At 44.7% G+C, this 10,483-nt stretch overlaps 1 pseudogene; it reads left to right on the top strand.

Moving 5' to 3' along the window:
• Positions 1 to 361: 361 nt before the first annotated feature.
• The window catches only part of LOC135225100 (protein NEDD1-like), a 58,081-nt pseudogene continuing 47,959 nt past the window's right edge, over positions 362 to 10,483 (top strand).

Below are 10,483 nucleotides of genomic sequence, written 5' to 3'. Positions count from 1 at the left end.
TCCCCCCCGCCCCATTTGAAACTGGTGCCCCCCCCGGTTGTTTGTTGCCCCCCATTTTGAGTTCATGAAGCATGTAGTAAAAGCCTAGGCTTAATTTTTATTATTATTATTATTATTATTATTATTATTATTATTATTATTATTATTATTATTATTATTATTATTCATAAGATGAACCCTATTCTATTAAACAAAGCTAAAGGGGTCACTGACTTGAAAATACAATCTTCCAAACAAAATTCTCTCTCTCTCTCTCTCTCTCTCTCTCTCTCTCTCTCTCTCTCTATAATCAGAAACTATTCTCTACGGATAAAACACACTGGCGCACCACGAACCTTAACACACTGGATCTTACCCTGACATGGCTACGATGAGAGGAGGAGGAGGAGAGGAGGAGGATGGAGGAGGAGGAGGAGGAGAGGAGGAGGAGGAGGCGGCGGCATCATCAGCTATGCTAAACGACAGCCATATGGGGCAAAAAAAAAAAAAAAAAAAAAAAGGCCATATATATGGCATCCACTTGCGTGCAAGAAATAGTCTCGTTTTACCCAAAAACGTCTTCCTGACGACACACCTTGGTAGATCTCTCTCTCTCTCTCTCTCTCTCTCTCTCTCTCTCTCTCTCTCTCTCTCTCTCTCTCTCTCTCGTCTCTCTTCTCTCTCTCTCTCTCTCTCTCTCGAGCATTCTGTATTCTGTTAGTCAACAAAGGCAATTCTTTCGCATAACATTAACGTCAAATTTTTTCTAATTTATTTTTTATTTTTTATTTTTACTTTTGTAGAAGTTAATAAAAAAATTTAAAAATGAGGCAAACAATTACACATGAGTAATGATGATAAAATTTTAGCCTGATAATACATCTTAAAACCACAGGAATCTTTTGCGGTTTCACCAATTCAGTGAAAAAAAATTACCTTCATTTAACATTATCGCAAAACTATCAATCCGACCATAATGCACATTTTCATCAATACAATGAAAACAAAACAGTTACTCAATTAACACACTGTGAAATATAATGGAAGCTATCATACTGAGTCCAATTATGGCATTCCTTTTCTAATACAGTACTTCACAGTACTAGAGAGTTACCTAGTTCACTTACTGTGTACTTCAACCTCATCTCATCCCCCCACTCCCTGTGCTTTCATATGCGTCTAGCATCCCAACCCCTGTGCTCTGGTGCCAGTCCGGCCTATCCTTACGCGAAGCAACGTGTAATCATCTCTTGGAGAAGATATAATCGCACAGATTAAATGTCAGGCAGTTATGTAACGTTGCCCCACGTCCAATCTCGCAAATATGAAACAGACAATCACTTTTGGCTTCGATGTGAAATTATAAGTATATCTTTTTTTCAGGCGTCCGATACTAATGGAGCTGCGCTACGGATAACAATTCATCTACGACCGTAAATTCGCTCGAACATCTCTCTAAAAAATATAATCTTTCGTACCCTGGGTCAAATGAAGGTTATGTACTGTAAGATGTTAAAGGATAGTCAAGGCAGACACTGAAAAAAAAAAAAAAAAAAAAAAAAAACGTAATTTGTGATCTACGCGGGAAAGAACGTTCGAAGAGACGAACAACAACAGTATACGTAGAAGGAAAATAGAAAAATTCAATAACTAAAGGAGAGGAGCGCTGACAATTCACTTAAATTGTTTTTTTTTTATATGCCTAGTTTGGCTATGAAATGTACCAAAGTCACAACACAAAAAATAAAACATTCAAAAACTAATAAGAACATATAATACTAACAGACATGAATTAAAAACATTTAATTTAAATATCAACATTATTTTATTTACAGTACTACTAGAAAGTTTTAAGTTAAGCATATACTTATTGGATAGTTCGTTTATAAATTCGTTACTTTTCCTTTGTATTTGTGCCCTGGATTTCTTCTCAGGTTCCATTTCATAGTTTTATCACACTAGCACATCCAGTCCAGGATATTATGGTAAAATGATGATGGAAGTAATGAATAACAAGGCAAATTAATATACACAGGCAGGAGAAAAACAAATATTACAAATAAACCCTTATTCGATTAAATCTCCCTGAACCAGAAACTTGAATTGTTTACCTGCTGACATGGTCAAGGGATAGTAAAATACTGAAAGGCATATACGTATAACAAAAGAAGACAGTAACTTATTTACGTTAAACAAAAACCAGACAAGAATAATGGATGGAAACTAGAACTGAAGAGATACAACACATCCCACTGTGGGAACTTGTTTACATACAAGATATGTGACACACGGAATAAACTGCCACCAGAAGTCATAAACAGCAACAGTGTGGAAGAGTTCAAATGAAAGCTAGACAAAATGAACAGTGGAACCTGCTCCTAGAGATAAGTGAGCACACGATGTCTCCTCGGATGGACTAATAAGTCTTTGAGACATCCTAATCCTAGTAGCTCCTTGTAACTCTCTCTCTCTCTCTCTCTCTCTCTCTCCACATTAGTAATCTAAATAAATGAATCTATCTGACTGATAGTGTTCTCTCTCTCTCTCTCTCTCTCTCTCTCTCTCTCCTTGGGTGCCATTTTTGCTATCACCTCCAAAAGAATATTGCTCATCCCCTTACTCATTTCCCATTCCACTCACTCCATTTCACCCTCCCATCCTCAGACTTTCTTGTCTCATGTACCATATCCCACTTCAAACAGTCTCCCTTTCAACCCCCTTTTTTTTTCCTAAGCTTCTTTTAGCTTTACCTTTACATGTATGTATTTAGCAACCCTTTTCCATTAAGATCTTTCTCACACTTGCATCAAACCTCTCTGTCTCATTAATATTTCTGAATCACCCACTAAGTATTTAAGCATTTCTTTACTTCCCTTTGTTTATCCCCTCTTTTCATTTTTCAGTTCTATTGTCCTTCAATTCATTCTAACAAAAACGCTCTCCAGAATAGCTCCTCTTCTTACTATCCTCATCTATTCATATCTTTAGAAATAAAACAACATGACATCTACCCATCAGACAAAAACATCACAGATAAAGAGTTTTCTTTACTAAACCTTTAGAATATCCATGAGTTATCTCCTTTGGACTTTACATTGAAGAATCATCTCATCTAAAATTGTTATTAAAGTATTTCCAGCAGACAAATGAATGACAAAAAGGATTTCTTCATAAAAGAGGGGTGCAGAAACAACTGGGGAGATAATAAAGAATTTGACAGCTGCAGTTGAAAGGACACCAAAGGTAATGGCTGTTATAAATAACCTTCCAAGCTACTTATTGTACATCACATAAGTCGCACTTTATCAGTTACAATGTTTCTTGCATGGCAAACAGGATACACTGTAAGCAGTCATACTGGTTCCTGCTTTTCCCTTTCACCCCCTTCCTTACCTTCTTCAATTTCTGCCATTCATTTAACAAAAAAAAATCTCTAAAAGAGCCTATAAGTCTAAAAATCTCATTTACTTGTCTTGTTACTCTACTATAAATACACTTTAAAATGCTAAAAATAAAATCCATAAGTCAAACTTAAAAACTTTGTTGGATTGAACCCACTTCGATCACTTCGGAGCAAATTTGTTATGGGAATTTCCACACAAAAATTTACCCTATATGTATGTACATTCATTTTCATCAAGGAAAACTGAAAGGTTCCTAAAACCATAAAATACCACATTAAATATTGCTGTGCTCCTCTGGAAGAAAAGTTAATGTGCATGTTATTTAATAACTTGAAACACTACAGTTGCTTTAAAAGTGGTTTGGCAAACTGACAAACCGTACATTTTCTGGACTCTAGCTTTTGTGACTTCGAACACAGTTTTTTGAGAGCTACAAACTAAAAATACCCTCCATAAAGTTATGCTGGACAGTAAAAGTGCTATGTCCTACATAAATCTTTCTCTGAAAACTAATCTTATAAAATCATATCACAAAAGATATCAACGAAAAGTAACATGATAATAGAATGGCAGGAGATTCTACTATACTGATAAAAAAGTATTAATTTCTTGTAATTTTCCAGTTACTTACACCAAATACTTCCTTATCTCTAACTGCTTGCTCATACATCATCGTGGACCCTAAACATGCACAAATTCAGAGAGAGAGACCTTACCTTACAGACCTTACATCTTGTTCAGGTTGCCCCAGGTCCCTCAGTGTGAGGCACCTTTAATGTCTACCAGAGTTGCTAGAACATCTTCCGGTATATTTTGCATCTTCCAATCTTGGATGGTCTGGGATGCAGTTTAGATATTTGTCGAGCTTATTCTTAGACACATCTACGCTCACTCCTGATATATTCCTCAGATGAGCTGGCAACGCATTGAATAGACGCTGCATTATCGATGCTGGTGCGTAGTGGATTAATGTCCTGTGTGCTTTCCTTATTTTTTCCGGTATAGTTTTGGGCACTATTAATCTACCTCTGCTTGCTCTTTCTGATATTTTTAGCTCCATGATGTTTTCGGCTATTCCTTCTATCTGTTTCCATGCCTGAATTATCATGTAGCATTCTCTTCTCCTTTCTAGACTATATAATTTTAAGGATTGTAGTCTTTCCCAGTAGTCTAGATCCTTAACTTCTTCTATTCTAGCTGTAAAGGACCTTTGTACACACACTATTTGTGCAATATCCTTTTGATAGTGTGGGTACCATATCATATTGCAATATTCAAGTGGACTACGAACATATGTTTTATAAAGCATATTCATGTGTTCAGCTTTTCTTGTTTTGAAGTGCCGTAACAACATTCACATTTTTGCTTTACATTTTGCCAATAGAATTGCTATTTGATCATTGCATAACATGTTCCTATTCATCATCACACCAAGGTCTTTAACTGCTTCCTTATTTGTGATAGTCTCATTATTAGGTCCCCTATATGCATATAGCTTTCCTTCTCTGTCTCCATAATTTATTGATTCAAATTTATCAGAGTTAAATATGACAATTTGTCGAAAATTGCATTTTTCCTAACTATACAAACCTGAGGTCCATTTAACAATAGGAGGAAGTAACTAGCGGCAGCTGGGACGGTCGTAAGCTTCGAACAAGGGGAGAACGGTAGTTAACTGCTTGTCCGATCGTGCGCGCGCGCCGCGCGCCCGAGAGGTGAAGAATCACTTTTGCTTTAGGCCCATGCAAAAAGTTTGCAGAGTGAGGGGTGGCATGAGGTGGGACTATATGTAAAGGACCTCAGGTTTGTATAGTTAGGAAAAATGCAATTTTCTTGACAAATTGTCATTTGTTCCGATACGTAATACAAACCCTCGGTCCTTTAACAATAGGGGAAGACTCACTTCTTGGTGGGAGAATCTGAGGTCTTTTTGGTGAACAGACTGGTGTTCGTCCAACCCTGGAGTGCCTCCCTGGTCGTAAGAGCAAGGGAGGGATCCAAACCTCTGTCCGATTGATCGGGGTGTGCACCGCAGGATCCAATGGTCAGACCTCTGGGCCAAGTACTAAGAGAGAGGCAAGCGTTATCTCTTCGTACCAGCAAGCAAGAACTTGTTCCTGTTTGCAAGAGACAATCATAAAATGATGGGTTTGTCTCAATTTGGCATCCACTTCCTCCCCCTTGTTGGAGGAAGTGGTGGATATTTACTCCTATCCCTACTGAAAGGATAGGATGGTGCTCTATTGAGTAGCTCACCTGCATCTCGTCCCTTACCCAGCAGGGTGACGACCGTGTCCCTCTACCCAAAGGTAGAGGGAAGAAAAAGATGGGAAGAGGAGCCAGTCACACTCTCATTCCTCATCCATTCTTACGGTCACACCAGGACTCGATGCTGTTCAGCCTGCGAGGGTCTGGGTTAACTACACAACGTGTTGAGCAACCACCACGGTTCCCAAGGAAAAAAATCCAAGGAACTGTGGGCAATATCCTGAAGGTAGAAGGAGGTGCATGCGGTCCGGTTGGACCAGGCGCCTGCCTTCATTACCTGCGCCACGGAGAAGTTCTTGCGGAACGCGAGAGAATGATGAAGAGGCGTCCACACTCATCCTGGTGTCGAGTTTCTTCAGACAGCTCCGCGCACCTTCACAGGACAAAGCAGCATAGCCTTCGTATCGGAGGCGGTGACGTCCATTAGGGAGGGTATTGTGAAGGACTCGAACCAATCGTCAGTTACCGAAGGGTTCTGAGTCTTCGCTACGAAGATCGGTACGAAATCGAGCGTCACAAATCCCCATCCCTTTGTGCTTGACTTCTCAAGAGAAGTCATGCAGTTACCTAAGACGAAAAGAAGGGAATAGTCGTATGACCTATCCCTCTTCTCGACTTTGGTTATGTCAGTACTCATACTGACAAGCTATTAAGACGAAGTAATGATTGCTCTGGAACAACCGAACTAAGTCCCACAGCATAGTTCGTAACTGACTCGGACGCTCTGACAGCTGCCGACTGACTGGTTCGAACTTCGGAATCAGTAGAGGCAAGTTGTCCAAGCATCCGGGTAAGTCACGTGACCTTCGCCCTTTAAAGAGTTATGCTGAGAGACCAAACACAAATAAAATATTTGTTAGTCACCGATGCCGGACGGCGCGGCGATGATTCTCTTAATGCATAAGCTCAAAAGGCGAAAGTCAATTGCCTTCAAAAGACCGAGGTCCCTGATGGCAAGAAAAATCTCATAGACGTTTGAATCTCAGCTTAAGGAGAAACAACACTATGTGACGTTGAAGACGAAGGTAGGCAATGAATGCAACCTACGTCTTCCAGCTGAATCGAGAGAAGGAATCTCAAGATTCTAAACCTGTGCTTACAAATGACTGAAAACGCTAACCGCCATTTCATTGCTGTCCTTGTGCAATGAAAGCGGGGGCGTTCTTCAGTAATGAAACACAGGGGAGAGCCGCTTGAAGAACTGCTTTCTCATGGGCTGAACGTTTGGAAGTATAGCTGGCAGGTGTGGGAGTAGGCGATGTCTTTCAATACATCTGCTAATCCGGGGTGAACAATGAAACAATTGTACACCTCCGAATACAAGATATTTTGAGGACAAACTCAGATTCCGCAAAAATCATTCGCATTATCGGGGATACGATGCAGCAAGAGGACTATTACAGAATTCTGTTACCGTGCGGTAAACAGAAAGATGAGAGTCGAATAGATATCTCTGTTTTAAAATTCTCGCAATACCGAAGACGATGAATACTAGCGTTTCTCAGCAGTAGATGGTCATTCATGTATGCGAGAATCCCCGTTAATCAGAGACTTAAGTCCGTGATTGTTGGGCAGAGATACGGTTGTTATTCAATCAAAGCAGGTGAGAAAGACATAAACAACCGTCTATCTCAAAGCGGCAGCTGATACTGAAATGCCTCGGGAGGGCAATTCAATACGCAGTAGCTGTCGCTGACTCGTCATCCTGAGTTGCCAAGTAATCCTTTCCACGAAGGAATGCGTTCGGCTGAACCACCGAGCATAAAAAGATATGCTCGAGCAATTATATTTAAGCGAAACGAATTTCGGTAAATATAAAAGCTAAAATGGTGGTTGTTGTGACAACACCATAAGTATATAAAATTGAAACTGGAAACTCCTGGGAGGTTGCAGGCAACCCGGGTTGCAGTTCAATTAGAATACTTTTCGTCTAAGTCGCAATCCGTAGAATAACCCAGGATATGCGCCTACCACCCCTCGGACCATTCAACTGCTTAGCAGAATCATGTCGCGAGGTTAATATACGTAGTATATTTGTAGGATTCTGAACAACGATCTCCATCCTAAATTCTTTCCTTCAAGAAAACAAAATAGGATTGGAGATCGACCACCTTCGTTCTCTATTAAAGAGAGTGAAGGAGAAGTCTTCCTCGAAGGAAAGCTTCAATGGTGAACAGAATACTAAGACGATAGTTCCAGCCAAACTGGATATTCCCGTCCGTTCTTCTCTATTCCAGGTTTGGTCGCCTACTGTGAGAATAGTCTTCTTTCAGCAGCAGTCTTCTTCCTAATGCTAGAAATTCCAGGAATTCGAGCATGGAGGCGAGGTTCCCGATTATTTCGTGTAACATATCGGGGATTCTCGTCTCGCTCACTTTGGACCGTGGTCTCGCCTAAGTGTTTGGAGATCGTAAGAAACTCTAAACACTCTGAATGCGCTAGAAATTCCGTAGAATTCTAAGCAGTCTGCGAAACCCCCCCACCGAATTCGTCAAACGATATCGGCTGGTGGTCCTCTCGATTCCCGTAGAAATCGAGAATGGGGCAGGATCCCTCCTCAACGACACCGGGGCTTACGTCAGGTAGGACCCGAAGGTCCCCCTGGTAGCGCAGTCCCCAACGTGGGATCCTACAGAGAAATCTCTGTAGGATCCTTCCCTTTCCCACGTAGCCGTAAGGAGAGAGGGAATGGGGAGGAATTGGATACTCGCTCGCCTTCCCAGTGGAACTAGCAGTTGGAGAAGAGTAGGAGCAGCCATCGCCTTGCGGCGATGGCCTCTCAGAGTCTGGGAAAACGTATCGTCAGGAGAAAACGTTTTTCCCGAGGAGGGTTACGAACTCTCACTGTAGGTAAGGGTCTGCCGCCACTGTGAACGTCGTCTGGGTGGGGCTGATCGACACCTGACAGGAGAGAGCCGATACCGTCCTCCGACTCATTCCAGTCCTCGTCGAGGTCGAAACCTCTCAGGAGGACCGAAGGAGTATTTAAATACGGTGTCCGAAGACCGTAGAAACGCCGCTGCCGCTGTTCAGTAGAGGAGGTGGAAGTAGCTTGATCGACCGGCCAGAACTGAGAGAGCCTTCTTCCTCCGGAGACGAGAGACTCTGGTTCAAGACAGAATCGTAAGCTCCGATCGCGGCATACCCAACCGTCGGTTTTGGGTTCCCTCTCGGGCCCCAAAACGACTCGAGCAGAGACATGGGCTCTGCTGGTGGGAGCGGCATCCTTCCCCCCGGTCGTTGTGCTGACGAATCAGTGCAATAAACCTGGGTAAGTTACTCTGAATCTCGGAAGTTACAGCGTCTTGAGGAGTAGGACCGAGTCCCTCCAACAATAGCAGCTCCCAGGACCTCCCCTCAGAAGAAGGACCACAACAGATCCCTCGGTTGCCTCCATCCAACAAGACCTGCAGCGTCCCAGAGACTCCGTACCCTCCTACCAGTCAGAAGAAGGACGCAACAGACTCCCTGACGGTTTGCCTCAATCACTTTGCGCGTACGTCCTGGTTGGTCCTAAGACCAACCTGGCACGTGCGGCGTCGTGACGGATCGTGAGCGGCGCATCTCTCACGATCACTCCTATATACCTAGCTCGCTTCCTGGCGTATAGCCGAGGAAGTTGAAGGTATCAGACAGAACTGAGCTACCCCCTCCCCCCCGAACGGCGCCAATCACTTGGCGTACGTCCTGGGTTGGTCTAAGACCAACGTGACTGCGGCGTCGTGACGATCGTGAGCGGCGCCCTCTCACGATCATCCTAGCTACCTCGCTCTTCCCGGTGTACCCGAGGGTTTGAAGGTATGGGAAGGACATGCCCCCCCCCGCTCGCTGGCAGGACCAGCGTACGTGGGGGGCTGCAGCCGATCACCAACCCGCGCGGTGGGGATCGATCTGCAGGCCTGGCCGTGCCGCTCACCTGTGGCGAGCGGCTCGACTGAGCACGTCGACCCCGGTCCCGTGCGTCAGACGAGCTGCTGCTGGTCACCGTATCCGCCGCCCGGTCCCCTGTGGGAGCGGCGGTCAGGTGACCTGCAGAGCTCGCTTTCGCCGTGAGACCGTGAGCGTCCTCGCGGCACGTTCAAAACCGCTGGTACCAGCCGAGGCTGGTACCGTCGGTCGAGGGGACCCTGGGGGACCTCTTCCCAGCCTCAACCCGTGGCCGGTCAGAGACCGTCACGTCCACCCGAGTACCGGCTGGTCGCTGCGAGAGCGGCCGCTGGCCTGGCGAGAGTCACCTGAGCGGCTCTCGACAGTCTTCTGCTCCGTGCCTCGGTCATGACGCTGAGCGAACTCAGGAGGCGTCTTAACTTTGGCTGCACGGTCACCCGAAGGAGATCGTACACTCGGAACTTCTCGCGGACGAGAAACCGAGCCGGTACCTGGCTTAGCAGCAGAGCTGCCAAGACCAGGCGAGGGTGTACCAGCGGTAGCCAGCACACCCTTGGTCCCCGTCTTCTTCTTCTTCTCAGAAGGGGAGACGGGCCCCTGTTCCCGAAGGAACAGGAGGACCAGCAGAAGAACCCCCCCGTCACACCGGAATGTGACGAGCCCTTCGAAGTTCCCGAAGGAGTCTTCTTAGGGGGAATAACAAAACCCGTTACCAGCTGGTCGCTGCGAGAGCGGCCGCTGGCCTGGCAGAGTCACCTGAGCGGTTCTCGCCAGCCTTCCTGCTCCGTGCCGTGGTCTTGGCGCCGAGCGAACTCTGGCGCCGAAACTTTGGCTGCACGGTCTCCCGAGGGAGAGCGTACACTCGGGATCTCCCGCGAACGAGAGACCGAGCCGGAACCTGGCGTAGCGGCATCGCCGCTAGCACCAGGCGAGGAAGTACCAGA

The sequence above is a fragment of the Macrobrachium nipponense genome, chromosome 12 (assembly GCF_015104395.2).
Source record: "Macrobrachium nipponense isolate FS-2020 chromosome 12, ASM1510439v2, whole genome shotgun sequence".
NCBI lineage: Eukaryota > Metazoa > Arthropoda > Malacostraca > Decapoda > Palaemonidae > Macrobrachium > Macrobrachium nipponense.
Note: the sequence above shows the minus strand (reverse complement) of the source record. Positions and strands in the feature narration are given on the sequence as shown.